The sequence below is a fragment of the Oncorhynchus tshawytscha genome, linkage group LG22 (assembly GCF_018296145.1).
Source record: "Oncorhynchus tshawytscha isolate Ot180627B linkage group LG22, Otsh_v2.0, whole genome shotgun sequence".
In the NCBI taxonomy this organism is placed as follows: Eukaryota; Metazoa; Chordata; class Actinopteri; order Salmoniformes; family Salmonidae; genus Oncorhynchus; species Oncorhynchus tshawytscha.
The window spans coordinates 6,164,675-6,180,885 of NC_056450.1; positions in this window are offsets into that span (position 1 = coordinate 6,164,675).

The window sequence follows — 16,211 nt, forward strand, 5'->3', positions numbered from 1 at the left end:
CAGCTAACCCTTCCCCCTAACCCTACTTCTAAAATGTAACACAATTCACCTAACCTGCTACCTAAATTCACCTAATCTTTGTCATTTTAGTTCTCCTAACCTTTTACGTAAATTATCCTAACATTTGCCGTTAGTTCCCCTGAGCTCCAACGTAAATACACCCTGCAGTTCTCCTTTGTTGTTACAGCGCAACAAGCAACCTGGTCTCAAAGAAAGACATATAATACTATACGTCCACCAAGATTTATATTAGTTATATCAGCCAATTCATATACTGTTGTGCGAACGGGTAAGAAGTATGACACTATATGTCCTATAATCCATATGCTATTGTATGATCGCTATTCTATTCATAATGTAACCGAACGTAAAGTAATTTATCATACTAAATGGAGTGTCACAGATTTACATACAGAATAATACGAATTGCCCTAAGACAACGTTGTTGATACACACACATATGCACACTCGCCAGCAGTGCACCTGCCCCCATTCACAACCCCAGACACATACACACCCAACTTCCAAAGTGGTCTGTCAGTGCATAGTGATTTAAAGAAAGTTGGAGGGATCGGTCAAATACTCTTTATGCTATCCAAGGCTGAAGCCAAAGTCATCCACTATGCTTTTCTTTTCAATGTCCCACAGGCTTCTGGAAGTAAAACTTCAACATTTGATGTTCTCTGGCGAGAATTACATTTCCATTTATTTAACATAGAACTTATCCTCCTAACTTCAAATGAGGTTACTTTAACCACAGTAATGCAATAAGCTGTATTGAAAGTCAGTGATAAATCCTTACAGTTTATGGATAAACCACATCTGTTCACCTTAATGTTCTCGAAGAGCCCTCCTCACGATGACTAATAAGCATGTTGCTCATTTTGTGAGAATCCTTGTATACATTTTGGAAGAAAATACACTACCAGTGGAAAAGTGGTTTATAAAATTGACAATATGAGTCAATTTTGTGATTGTATAACATTGAACGTTTTCCACATCTTGAGGGCCTTGATGTAGGTTTTACTTGAACACTCTTCCTTAAAGGTCCAATACAGCAGTTTTCAATCTCAACATCAAATTATTCCTGGGTTACAATTAAGTAGCTTACTGTGATTGTAATAGAAAACAACGGTCAAAAAGAAACAAAAATAGTTTCTTGGCAAAGAGCAGTTTCTCAAGCAATAATTTTGCTAGCAAAGCAGAACGTTTTGGAACTCTTTCTTATTGGTCTATTGACTGACTAATTTACCACCTGGTGATGTCACTAACTCCATCCCACAAAAACAGGCAGAAATGTCAGTCTTTTCAAACAGAAATGTGTGTTATTTCATAGTTTTGATGTCTTCACTATTATTCTACAATGTAGAAAATAGTAAAATAAAGAAAAATCCTTGAATGAGTAGGTGTGTCCATACTTTTCACTGGTACTGTATGTATGTATATAAATATATATATATATATATATATTAATATTATTTTACAAAATAAAAAATCTACATACAAACAACTACATACAGACGCACACATACATCCACAACATCACCCCTGCCAAGACCCACCTGCTCACACAGCCACTCTCCACCACATGGCCTCAAACGGCACCATTTTCATTTCTGTCAACCACACACATTCAACATTGAGGTGATAAAGCATTTTACATTTTCATTGTGTTAATGTTAGAGGATTGGTTGACTTCCAATTTTTATGTGTACTTTTTCAAGCTGATTGTTGAGAAAAGTATCCTCTAACCCATCAGGTATCTATCTCACTGCACCCTCATGTGCCATGTTTTGAAATATTCAGACAGATGGATTAAAAGTACATCTATCATATAGGTTTTGTAGGATTTTATCACCCCAATCAGATGCCAAAAGAGCCCCACAGTGGAGGTGTCATAATAACCATAAAATAAAACCTAGCGGTCAAACAGGGAACTGGTTCCAATAGTTTTTCCCCCATTAATTTTTCCCATAGAGAATTTTAGAAACACTTAAAATAAGGACTGTGTTTCATGTAGGCTAACCCTGGCATGATGTTTTGATTACCATGTAAATCTCTGTTGGACAAGGTGACAATTATCAATACATAATTGTCAAGCACTCCTTTCATCTTTTCATTTTTTATGCATCTCACGAATGTTCTTTTTTGTGATCCGAACACCAAAGGTAGATTCTTCTGTCCATTACACTTTTTTCCAAACTTCCTCTGTCCAGTGTCTGCTCTTTTGCCCGTCTTAATATTTTCTTTTTATTTGCCAATCTGAGATATGGCTTTTTCTTTGCAACTCTGCCTAGAAGGCCAGCATCCTGGAGCCGCCTTTTCACTTTTGATGTTGAGACTGGTGTTTTGCGGGTACTATTTAATGAAGCTGCCAGCTGCCAGTTGAGCTTTCTCAAACTAGACACTCTAATGTACTTATCCTCTTGCTCAGTTGTGCACCGTGGCTTCCCACTCCTCTGTCTATTCTGGTTAGAGCCAGTTTGAGCTGTTCTGTGAAGGGAGTAGTACACAGTTTGTTCGAGATCTTCAATTTCTTGGCAATTTCTCACATGGAATAGCCTTCATTTCTCAGGACAAGAATAAACTGATGAGTTACAGATTAAAGTTCTTTGTATCTGGCCATTTTGAGCCTGTAATCGAACCCACAAATGCTGATGCTCCAGATACTCAACTAGTCTAAAGAAGGCCAGTTTTATTGCTTCTTTAATCAGAACAACATTTTTCAGCTGTGCTAACATAATTGCAAAAGGGTTTTCTAATGATCAATTAGCCCTTTAAAATTATAAACTTGAATTAGCTAACACAACGTACCATTGGAACACAGGAGTGATGGTTGCTGATAATGGGCCAATGTACACCTATGTAGATATTCCATTAAAAATATGCCGTTTCCAGCTATAATAGTCATTTACAACATTAACAATGTCTACACTGTATTTCTGATCAATTTAATGTTATTTTAGTAGACAAAAAATATGCTTTTCTTTCAAAAACAAGGACATTTCTAAGTGGCCCCAAACTTTTAAACAGTAGTGTATTTGCCTTACTATAGGCAAGTCAATCCCTTTTTCATGATATCTGGTAGATCCCTAGTAGAAAAATCCTATCAGATTTTGGAACCAGTCTGGATTCTTGTATTGGAATCGCATATGATCCTATAAAAATAAATCCTATAGGATAGAATCCAATAGAAAAATCAGATTTTGTAACCAGTCCTATTGAACTCTTACTGAATTCTATGTCTGTGCAGCTCTGAGATGATGATTTGTGGTCTGAACTACTTCTTGTTTTTGCATCAGGAGGTTGGAATACAACTTTCACATTTGAGATAATGTTTTTATTATGTGTTGAAATTGATTGATGATAATGAAGAGTTGGTTAATTACCTTTGTAGAGCTCCATGATTTGTTGCCAGATGTAAAAAAAAAAAAAAAAATGATAACAGACACAAACTAAATCAATGAGTCTGATTAAGGACAGGGAATAGGAAGTGGACTACAATTCATACTTCTTTAATATTTTACTACATAAACCTGATGGCTAGAAAATCACAAACTGTAGACTACAGGTGTGTTTAGTCTAATGGGAAGGGGAGGTGTTCCTGCATAGAAAGTGTGTCAGGAGGATGTACTGTCAATATTTACATTTGTTGGTGAACTACAATTTTTGTATTTGCAGGCATTTCCTTGCTGCATGCATTTGTATGTCTTTGAATGAGTTTGCACTGTTCAAATCGTCAAGCAAACTTTAGTCACAAATGATGCACTATGCATGCAGTTTTGCGGTATATCCTCACAAGTGATTACACATTGTATGGCTATACTTATCCCAGTATCCATGGCAACATCCCTCAACTTTCCATGGCAAGAGTATGGCAAGAGTATCTGGCAAAGTCATCAGTGATATGTGGTAACACTGTTGCCATAACGACAGTGGGTGTGGCAGCGAAGGCAGTGAGAGGAAAAGCCCTTAGAAAAGGATCACTGCAGGACAGCACAGAGTTTCATGAAAGTGAAAGAAAGATCCTCAAAGACCAGCAGAAATTGCAGCAAACAAAAGCCCCACACACATCTTTCACATAAAGAGTCTGTTTTCACTGAACAGAAAATGCTCCCGTATGGGAGAGAGAAAGAGAATGTTTTAGCAAAACTGGAGTCAAAAACCCATTTTGCAGGCCATGTTCAATCGGGCTCAGCGCTGTAGGACCATGCTTTTCCATTGATACACATGTTATTTATTTCCTTAACTTGAGGTTGGGAATGTGGTTAACCTTATGTCTCCAAACAGGATCTAAGAACCAGACAAATGGGTGAAAGTGCAGTAAGAAAAGGGTATGTGCAATTTTAGAGACGGGGTCGCATTTCAGCAGTTTGAAGTATGGTGCAGAGCAATTGCTTTACAATGGCCTTACAACTCTTAGGTCATGCACATGTATTGTCAGCGATGGCTACTTGAGTACCAACAATAAACATAACAATAATTGAACAATAGTTTAACAACAGTCGAACAAAACATAAACACCATATTGACATCAATCTATTATGGTTGTGTTTGCACATTGAAAGTTGCCTGGGTTTTGCTTGGAACTGATATTTCACCACAGTGCATCTGATGTCCTCAATAAAGAAAAATGTTTGTGAAAGCACCACAACTGAATAAATCCTTATAAATTTGTCAACACCTATTTTGCTCATATTTATGGTAATGAAATTCAATCTCCACCCCCTTATTCTAAAACAATTCATTGGATTAAAGCACTTATGACCTGAGGGAGTTGCACAAGTTCCACAACATACACAGACACAGACACAGACACAGACACACCCAGACCTAGACACACCCTTTCTGGGTCCTCTGTGGGGGTCAAAGGTTGAGAGAGATATTTCTTACTGCCCTTTTACCCAGAGCTGACTGCATACAAAGCTTGAATGCCCACATGATCTCTCTGTAAAGTGGTCTGTATGTAAAACGACCACTTTACATGATTTCAAATGAGATGATTCTTCAGTAATCTCGGTTAGCCAGAAGTCAAATATGCTTGCGAAAGATTGTCATTTCCTCTTTAACTTCTGGGTGGAATGCCATTAACAATTGTGATTACCTTTGTGCAAAGGAAGGAAGTGAAGTCTCCTTCCTCGCAAATGGAAACTCTCGGACAAACCCTTGGAAACCGTTTATCATCTGCACAATGGCTTGAAAATAACTGCACCAGTTTAAGCACTGCCTTCACCCAATCCCGATTCATCCAAATAATCAATGGCAAAAACGAAAAACTAGCAACTACAGCTGCTCGTAATCACATAATTCTACATGAGCCTTGACAGATTCTTGCCGTGTCATCTGTCCACGAGAATCAATCCCCGAGAGATGAACTCTTCAGTAAGCCTGTAGTTAGGAGGTTATCTAATAGATACCAGCCTAAGACGACTGAGGTAAACACAGTTGATGAAGTAATCATCATAGTGTGCGCACTGCACGGGGAGGGACAGAGATTCTTCAGACTGTAGAAAAGAGATCCTCTGTGTTGTTCCCTGGTGTACAGATTAGAAAGGAGTGGTCATAAATACTTCACTGACACTTTTGAGGCCAAATAAGGTGAAAGGTGATTAGATCAGGTGATAAATTGATTATTACAAACTGGGTGGTTAGAGCCCTGAATGCTGATTGGCTGACAGCCGTGGTATATCAGAACGTATAACATGGGTATGACAAATCATGTATTTTTACTGCTCTAATTACGTTGATAACGAGTTTATAATAGCAATAAGGCACCTCGGGGGTTTGTGGTGTATGGCCAATATACCACTGCTAAGGGCTGTGTCCAGGCACTCCATGATCTGTCGTGCTAAGAACAGCCCTCAGCCGTGGTACATTGGCCATATTCCACACCCCCTCGTGCCTTATTGCTTAAGTAGAGCACGCTCTGATGCAAGTTTGGAATGAATAGGTCAACTGTTTTGAAAGCAATAGGGTCAACTGATAACCACATCCCATGCTAATCTGAAAAGGTAGTAAGTGCCCAAAAATAAATTGTAAGGTGCTTCAATGAATATATTTCAAGATTTGTATATGGCTCTTGCATTGACAACAGTGTGTCGATATTGTCACTCACATGCACATATTGTTCATGGTATGTAAAACGGTTTAACAGTCTGTGGACATTCCAGTCACACAGCTCACACACTTGGATCTATTTCAAGAGAGTGAGGGAGTCCATAATGTATTTCTCAAGGTTTCCATGGCAATGACAAGGGCAAGGGCAAGGGATTCGTTGGCGGGAAGAGAGGGAATGGAGGGTTTGGCTCAAGGAGTCGTGACTCACTCTGAGACTGGAGAGGAAAGGTGAGGTGAGAGAGGAAACAGTGCCAAAGTATTGTGTATGATCACAAATGATTTATTACCACAAATGGTCACACCCAACAGAAACCTCTGTAAAAACAGTCAAATTCTAGCCTCTCTCTTGACATAACATACAGTGCCTTCGGAAAGTATTTAGACCCCTTGACTTTTTCCACATTTTGTTACCTGCCTACATGCCTTATTCTAAAATAAATAAAAAACTAATCTTAAGCAATCTACACAATAACCCATAATGACGAAGGGAAAACAGTTTTTAGAAATTTTGGAAACTTTACTTATTTCAAAATCAAATCAAATGTATTTATATAGCCCTTCTTACATCAGTTGATATCTCAAAGTGCTGTACAGAAACCCAGCCTAAAACCCCAAACAGCAAGCAATGCAGGTGTAGAAGCACGGTGGCTAGGAAAAACTCCCTAGAAAGGCCAAAACCTAGGAAGAAACCTAAAGAGGAACCAGGCTATGAGGGGTGGCCAGTCCTCTTCTGGCTATGTCGGGTGGAGATTATAACAGAACATGGCCAAGATGTTCAAATGTTCATAAATGACCAGCATGGTCAAATAATAATAAGCACAGTAGTTGTCGAGGGTGCAGCAAGTCAGCACCTCAGGAGTAAATGTCAGTTGGCTTTTCATAGCCGATCATTAAGAGTATCTCTACCGCTCCTGCTATCTCTAGAGAGTTGAAAACAGCAGGTCTGGGACAGGTAGCACGCCCGGTGAACAGGCCAGGGTTCCATAGCCGCAGGCAGGCAGATCAGTTGAAACTGGAGGAGAGCACGGCCAGGTGGACTGGGGACAGCAAGGAGTCATCATGCCAGGTATTCCTGAAGCATGGTCCTAGGGCTCAGGTCCTCCGAGAGAGAGAAAGAAAGAGGGAAAGAGAGAATTAGAGAGAGCATACTTAAATTCACACAGGACACCGGACAAGACAGGAGAAATACTCCAGATATAACAACCTGACCCTAGCCCCCCGACACATAAATTACTGCAGCAAAAATACTTGAGGCTGAGACCGGAGGGGTCAGGAGACACTGTGGCCCCATCCGATGATACCCCCGGACAGGGCCAAACAGGTAGGATATAACCCCACCTACTTTGCCAAAGCACAGCCCCCACACCACTAGAGGGATGTCTTCAACCACCAACTTACCATCCTGAGATAAGGCCGAGTATAGCCCACAAAGATCTCCGCCACGGCACAACCCAAGGGGGGCGCCAACCCAGACAGGAAGATCACGTCAGTGACTCAACCCACTCAAGTGACGTACCCCTCCCAGGGACGGCATGGGAGAACACCAGTAAGCCAGTGACTCAGCCCTTGAAAATAGGGTTAGAAGCAGAGAATCCCAGTGGAGAGAGGGGAACCGGCCAAGCAGAGACAGCAAGGGTGGTTTGTTGCTCCAGAGCCTTTCCGTTCACCTTCACACTCCTGGGCTAGACTACACTCAATCATATGACCCACTGAAGAGATGAGTCTTCATTAAAGACTTAAAGGTTGAGACCGAGTCTGCATCTCTCACATGGGTAGGCAGACCATTCTATAAAAATGGAGCTCTGCCTCCAGCTGTTTGCTTAGAAATTCTAGTGCGTGTAGGTATGTACGGCAGGACCAAATCTGAAAGATAGGTAGGAGCAAGCCTATGTAATGCTTTGTAGGTTAGCAGTAAAACCTTGAAATCAGCCCTTGCTTTAACAGGAAGCCAGTGTAGGGAGACTAGCACTGGAGTAATATGATCACATTTTTAGTCAGGATTCTAGCAGCCGTATTTAGCACTAACTGAAGTTTATTTTGTGCTTTATCCCGGGTAGCCGGAAAGTAGAGCATTGCAGTAGTCTAACCTAGAAGTAACAAAAGCATGGATTAATTTTTCTGCATAATTTTTGGAAAGTTTGTGATTTTTGCAATGTTACGTATATGGAAAAAAGCTGTCCTTGAAACAGTCTTGATATGTTCGTCAAAAGAGAGATCAGGGTCCAGAGTAACGCCGAGGTCCTTCACAGTTTTTGAGACGACTGTTCAACCATCAAAGTTAATTGTCAGATTTAACAGAAGATCTCTTTGTTTATTGGGACCTAGAACAAGCATATCTGTTTTGTCTGAGTTTAAACATTGCAGCCATCCACTTCCTTATGTCTAAAACACAAGATTCTAGCGAGGGCAATTTTGGGGCTTCACCATGTTTCATTGAAATGTACAGCTGTGTGTCATCTGCATAGCAGTGAACATCATGTTTTTGAATGACATCCCCAAGAGGTAAAATATATAGTGAAAACAATAGTGGTCCTAAAACGGAACCTTGAGGAACACCGAAATTTACAGTTGATTTGTCAGAGGACAAACCATTCACAGAGACAAACTGATATCTTTCCAACAGATAAGATCTAAACCAGGCCAGAACTTGTCCGTGTAGACCAATTTGGGTTTCCAATCTCTCCAAAAGAATGTGGTGATCGATGGTATCAAAAGCAGCACTAAGGTCTAGGAGCACGAGGACAGGTGCAGAGCCTCGGTCTGACGCCATTAAAAGGTCCTTTACCACCTTCACAAGTGCAGTCTCAGTGCTATGATGGGGTCTAAAACCAGACTGAATCATTTCGTATACATTGTTAGTCTTCAGGAAGGCAGTGAGTTGCTGCGCAACAGCATTTTCAATTTTTTTTGAGAGGAATGGAAGATTTGATATAGGTTTAGTTTTTTATATTTTCTGGGTCAAGGTTTGGCTTTTTCAAGAGAGGCTTTATTACTGCCACTTTTAATGAGTTTGGTACACATCCAGAGAGCCGTTTGGATAGAGAGCCGTTTATTATGTTCAACATAGCAGGGCCAAGAACAGGAAGCAGCTATTTCAGTAGTTTAGTTGGAATAGCTTGAAGGTTTAGAGGCCATGATTATTTTCATCATTGTGTCAAGAGATATAGTACTAAAACACTTGAGTGTCTCTCTTGATCCTAGGTCCTGGCAGAGTTGTGCAGACTCAGGACAACTGTGGCTTTGGAGGAATACGCAGATTTAAAGAGTCCGTAATTTCCTTTCTAATGATCATGATCTTTTCCTCAAAGAAGTTCATGAATTTATTACTGCTGCAGTGAAAGCCATCCTCTCTTGGGGAATGCTGCTTTTTAGTTAGCTTTGCGACAGTATCAAAAATACATTTTGGATTGTTCTTATTTTCCTCAATTAAGTTGGAAAAATAAGATGATCGAGCAGCAGTGAGGGCTCATCGATACTGCACGGTACTGTCTTTCCAAGCTAGTCGGAAGACTTCCAGTGTGGTGTGGCGCCATTTCCGTTCCAATTGTCTGGAAGCTTGCTTCAGAGCTCGGGTATTTTCTGTATTACCAGGGAGCTAGTTTCTTATGACAAATGTTTTTAGTTTTTAAATGACCAAAAATTAGAATATTATCTGCTAGGACTACAAGGTCCGATAGGAATTCAGGGAACTCAGTGAGGAACGCTGTATATGGCCTAGGAGGCCTGTAAACAGTAGCTATAAAAAGTGATTGGGTAGGCTGCATAGATTTCATGACTGGAAGCTCAAAAGACGAAAACGTCATTTTTTTCTGTTGAAATTTGCTATCGTAAATGTTAGCAACACCTCCGCCTTTGCTGGATGCACGGGGGGGGGGGATATGGTAAATTCATCAGGCTTGAGCCATGTTTCAGTCAGGCCAATCACATCAAGATTATGATCAGTGATTAGTTAATTGACTATAACTGCCTTTGAAGTGAGGGATCTAACATTAAGTAGCCCTATTTTGAGATGTGAGGTATCACAATCTCTTTCAATAATGGCAGGAATGGAAGAGGTCTTTATCCTAGTGAGATTGCTAAGGCGAACACCGCCATGTTTAGTTTTGCCCAACCTAGGTCGAGGCACAGACACGGTCTCAATGGGGATAGCTGAGCTGACTACACTGACTGTGCTAGTGGCAGACTCCACTAAGCTGGCACACTGGCTAACAGCTAGGATGGAGTCCGTCACCCCTCAGCAGGCCAGGCTTGGTCCTGTTTGTGGGTGAGTCCCAGAAAGAGGGACAATTATGTTTTGGGAGGGGCAGTTTTCAACCAGCGATTGAGTTGTGAGACTCTGCTGTAGAGCTCATCACTCCCCCTAACTGGGAGGGGGCCAGAGACAATTACTCGATGCTGACACATCTTTCTAGCTGATTTACACGCTGAAGCTATTTTGCGCTTGGTGACCTCTGTTTCATCCTAACATCGTTGGTGCCGACGTGGATAATAATATCTCTACACTCGCCAGTTTTAGCTTTAGCCAGCACCATCTTTAGATTAGCCAATGACTAGGGTTTTCAATTTGTCTGAGCTAATGGTGGGAAGCTTCGGCGTCCCAGACCCCGTAACGGGAGGAGTAGAGACAAATGAAGGCTCGGCCTCAGACTCAGACTTGCTGTTTAATGGGGAAAACCGGTGGAAAGTTTCTGTCGGCTGAATGAGCGACACCGGTTGAGCATTCCTACAGCATTTCCCTCTAGAAGCCATGAGAAAGTTGTCTGGCTGCGGGAATCGTGTGAGGGGATTTATACTAACATTACTATCTGTACTTACTGGTGGCACAGACACTGTTTCATCCTTTCCTACACTGAAATTACCCTTGCCTAACGATTGCGTCTGAAGCCGGGCTTGCAGCACAGCTATCCTCGCCGCAAGGTGATCGTTCTCCTGTATATTATGAGTACAGCGACTGCAACTAGAAGGCATCATGTTAATGTTACTACTTAGCTTCGGCTGTTGGAGGTCCTGATGAACCATGTCCAGATAAAGCGTCCGGAGTGAAAAAGTTGAATGAAATAAAAGTTGAGTGAGGGAAAACTAAAAATGATAAATGGTAATTAAAAAGTAAAAACCGTAAAGTTGTCAGGTAGCAAAGGAAGGTTGGCAACAAAACGAACAGCAACACGTAAACAAGTCTGCAAGTTGTGACCGGAAATTACTCCAGATTTATATAAGTATTCAGACCCTTTGCTTTGAGACTCGAAATTGAATTCCATTGATAATTTCCATTGATCATCCTTAAGATGTTTCTACAACTTGATTGGAGTCCACTTGTGGTAAATTCAATTGATTGTACATGATTTGGAAAGGCACACACCCGTCTATATAAGGTCCCACAGTTGACAGTGCATGTCAGAGCAAAAACCAAGCCATAAGGTCGAAGGAACTGTCCGTGGAGATCAGAGACAGGATTGTGTCAATGCACAGATCTGGGGAAGGGAACCAACACATTTCTGCAGTATTGAAGGTCCTCAAGAACACAGTGGCTTCCATCATTCTGGGATGGCAGGTAGCAGTGGTTAGAGAGTTGGGCCAGTAACCGAAAGTTTGCTAGTTTGAATCCCTGAACTGACTGGGTAAAATCTGTTGTTCTGCCCCTGAACAAGGCACTGTTCCTAGGCCATCATTGTAAATAAGAATTTGTTCTTAACAGACTTGCCTAGTTATATAAAGGTTAAATAAATAAATATAAATTCTTAAATGGAATAAGTTTGGAACAACCAAGACTCTTCCTGGTCGCCCGTCCAAACTGAGCCATCGGGGAGAAGGGCCTTGGTCAGGGAGGTGACCAAGAACCCGATGGTCACTCTGACAGAGCTCCAGAGTTCCTCTGTGGAGATAGGAGAAACTTCTAGAAGGGCAACCATCTCTGCAGCAATCCACAATTTAGGCCTTTATGGTAGAGTGACCAGACGGAAGCCACTCCTCAGTAAAAGGCACATGGCAGCTGGCTTGAAGCTTGCCAAAAGGCACCTAAAGACTCTCAGACCATGATAAACTTGTAGCGGTATTTATTAGAGAGGGTAAAGAAAGATTTTGTTCGGGCGGCAGGCAGGTATTAACCATGCCGAAAGGATAAGAGTAGAATAGAGAGAGTACCACTACCAGACACACACACATCAGCAGAAGAGACTGCCTAGAGGGTAGCCTGTTTACCAGATAGCCAGTGGAGAGAAAAGAGAATACACACCATATAAAACCCACATCACAACACAGGGGTAACCCAAACAAGAATACCTCATACAATAATACTAATACTAATAATGGCAGAGCAATTCCACAGCAACTTCATACAAGAACGAACCCAGTCATCAACATAGGATTTGCAATAATCTGTATTATTTTCTAGTGGATGAGTGCAGAGGGTATGAATGTGGGGGGTGTTCATCGACACAACAAAGGCCTTAAAAATGTCCACAGTCTTCACGGCCACATGTCATTAGTACACCCCACCTCAATACAGTTCACATAATATACAACTTGCAAGCAACCTACTAAAATGTCCCTCCAAACACTTCTGGCAGGGAAATAATAGTCCAGCTCTAATGAACTTCAATGGGAAGTGCATTTGAAAAATAGAGAGTCTGTTGCAGGGTAAAGCACTGGAATGAGAGGGAAGAGAAAGAGAAAAAGATAAGAGAGATCTTAGCTGTGGTCTTCAGGCGTGCAGGTGTACTGTCTGACTGTCCGATGGTTTGTTGGTTTGTATGTTAAAGCTTCGCAACAATGTTGCTACTAATCCATGCGATCCATAACAGGCGCGGTCCCAAACGAAAACAACCACGACCTAGAGCGATTACACCGATGATTGAGTTATATACTCTATAAACTACACACGCTGAAAACAAACAAAACTTCTGCAGCACAGCACACACAATCAAACTGTCGCGCCACCCAAGAGCCCCTCCCCAAAGAGCTGAACGAGCTCTCTTTATCTCCTCCTTCCTTACTGCTCATGCGCTCTTAAAGTGGCAGCGCACGGTGAAGGCTCCGAGCAGATTTCGCCACACTCCTCCCCCATGAAAAACAATGCCTGTAGAAACAGAGGATACAGGCTTTGACAGGTTCATGTTCCTGCTACACAAAACCAGGGAAGTCCTCCTCATCAGAGTCCTCCACGAAGAGGTCCTGCAGGTGTTGCTTTTGCCTGCGATCCAGCTCTTCTGCCGTAGGGTAGCAGGGCTTTAGGTCAACAACATGCACTGTCCTGACATCTTCCCCAGTGTCCTCCAAACAGACCAAGTAGTTCACTGGTCCCAACTGCTGCACTACACGGTATGGACCTTTCCATCTCGAAGCTAGCTTGGCAGTGAACTTCTTAGATGCCTTTGACAGATGATGTGAACGTACCCAGACACGAGACTGGGGTGGAAAACACACGTCTCGTCTATGTTTGTCATAGTTTCTCAGCTGTCGTTGTTTGGCTTTGGTTTTGCTGGCCTCCACTCTGGCTAGCAAGGTGTGGTGGTGTTGTATGGCATCAAATGCTGGGCAGTCAGGTGAAACATTCGAACTTTGCAAGACCCTGTCCATCGGACCTTTTAGTGGTCTTCCCAGGTGAAGTTCGGCGGGAGTGACCCCAGAAGTCTCCTGCACGGCAGAGTTCAGTGCAAAGCGAAATTCTGGAAGATGCTGATCCCACCTTGTGTGCTGATCCCCCACGAATGAAGCAATCATCCCCTTCAGGGTTCGGTTTACCCTCTCGGTCAGGTTGGTCTGAGGATGGTAGGCTGTGGTCAGCTTGGCAATTACACCCCAGTAGGTACAGAGCTCTTTGTATATTCCTGATATGAACTGCGGACCTCGGTCAGAGAGGATTTGGTCGGGAATTCCAAATCTGGTAAACACCTCCCTTCGCAGAATTAGAGCAATGGCTGATGCAGTAGCTTTGCGGAGGGGAAACAACTCCACCCAGTGTGTGTAGTAGTCCACTACCACCAATAAAAATTCATTCCGTGTCCCCGGCTGGGAGGAAAAGGTCCCATGAGGTCAATTCCCAACATTTCATTTGGATGGTTCACCACGGTCTGCTGCATTTTCCCAGCAGGTCTGCCAATGTCTGGTTTGTATTTCTGGCAGACTTCACACTGCTGTACAAACTTCCGGGTATCAACCCACATGCCTGGCCAGTAAACCACCTCTTGTAGTCTTCGATAAGTTTTAAAAACTCCAAGATGGCCACTCATGGGATTGGCATGATAAGCTTGGATTATCTGGTCACACAATGTAGAGGGAATGAAGACGCGATAATGGGTGCTGTGTATTCCATCTCCTCTTGGAGTTTTTCGATACAATTTATCCTGAATTATGCTATACTTATCATTGAAGCGACTCTTGGAGTCTTCTTCCGACAGACTCTTGTGGATCGCCATGATGGCAGCATCCTTCTGCTGTGCTCTCCATACACTCTCATCGTCCAGAGGAGGAATCATCCAGACATTTAGCGGTAGTATAAGTACTGCACAAGGGAGGACAAACATTGGCAGTCTCTGTAATCCGAGAAAGGGCATCTGGTACAACGTTCAGTTTTCCTTTGCGATACTCAATGATGAAGTCAAACTTCTGCAGTCTGATAGACCAGCGAATAAGACGGCTGTTGGTCTTGCCTGATGCCAGAACCCACTGCAGAGCAGCATGGTCTGTGACAACGGTGAAGATCTTTGCCTCCAAGTAGTAGCTCCATTTCTCCAAAGCCCAGACCACAGCGAGGCACTCCCTTTCAGTCGTTGAATAATTCCTCTCTGCTGAATTAAGGGTGCGACTTGCATAGGCAAGAACTTCTTCTGTTCCAAGTCCTGTTTGTTGAGCCAAGACTGCTCCAAGTCCTGTTTGACTGGCATCCGTGTACACAATGAAATGAGCATTCAGGTTAGGATGTCCAAGCACTGGAGGAGTAATTAGACTGTTTTTGAGTGTGTCAAATGCACCTTGGCATGCAGCGGTCCATTGGAATTTCACACCTTTCTTCTTAAGGTGGTTGAGGGGTTCGGCTACCTTTGAAAAGTCAGGCACAAACCTGTGGTACCATCCAGCCATACCCAGAAACCGCTGAACAGCCTTGAGGGATGTGGGAATTGGGAATTTCTGCACAGCTTCAACTTTGGCTGGATCTGCATGGATACCTTCAGCATTAACCACATGACCAAGGAACTTGAGTTCTGGCAGACAGAAACGACACTTCTTCAAGTTCAAGGTCAAACCTGCAGCCTTTAGTCTGTCGAAGACGGACTGAATGTCTTGCAGATGATCCGCAACAGAGGAGGAGTAGATTATGATGTCATCCAGATACACGAGACAATTTCTACCCCTCAGATCTCCCAGGACAGTCTCCATCAACCGTTGGAAGGTTGCTGGAGCATTCTTCAAACCAAAAGGCATGACTTTGAAGGAGTACAAACCAGCAGGGGTGACAAAAGCAGTCTTGTCCTGACTAGCGGGATCCATTGACACCTGCCAATAGCCACTGTTCAGATCCAGATTACTAAAGATGGATGCTCCTGCCAGAGATTCCAGTATGTCATTTATGTTTGGTAGAGGGTAGGCATCGCTTTCTGTTATGGCATTCGGCTTCCTGTAGTCCACACAGAATCGATATCCACCATCTTTCTTAGGAATCAGGACAACCGGAGAAGCCCATCCAGAAAAAGAAGGTTCCACAATTCCATTCTCCAACATGCTTTTGAGCTGTTCATTGAGAATTGCCAGTTTGGCGGGGGACAGCCTGTAGGGACGCTGCTTAATGGGGACCTCATGCCGGGTATAGATTTTGTGTTTGAAGACGGTTGTACGGCCGAGTGTAAGAGTACAAACCTCACTGTTCATGTCCAACATCTGGGAGAGCTGCCACCTTTCATCATCCGACAGACATGCCTGTTCCACCGCTTGCTTGATGTAGAAATCCGCATCAGGTTTGTTTTTGCTCTCGGATAGAAGGGGGGGTACGGCGGTAATCAGGGTGATAGTTTGGTTCTCAGACTTCACTGGTGGAACATGTTTTTGTCTTTGTCTCTTTATATTTTCTCTGTCTCTGACTTGACCTTGTCCGGACTCTG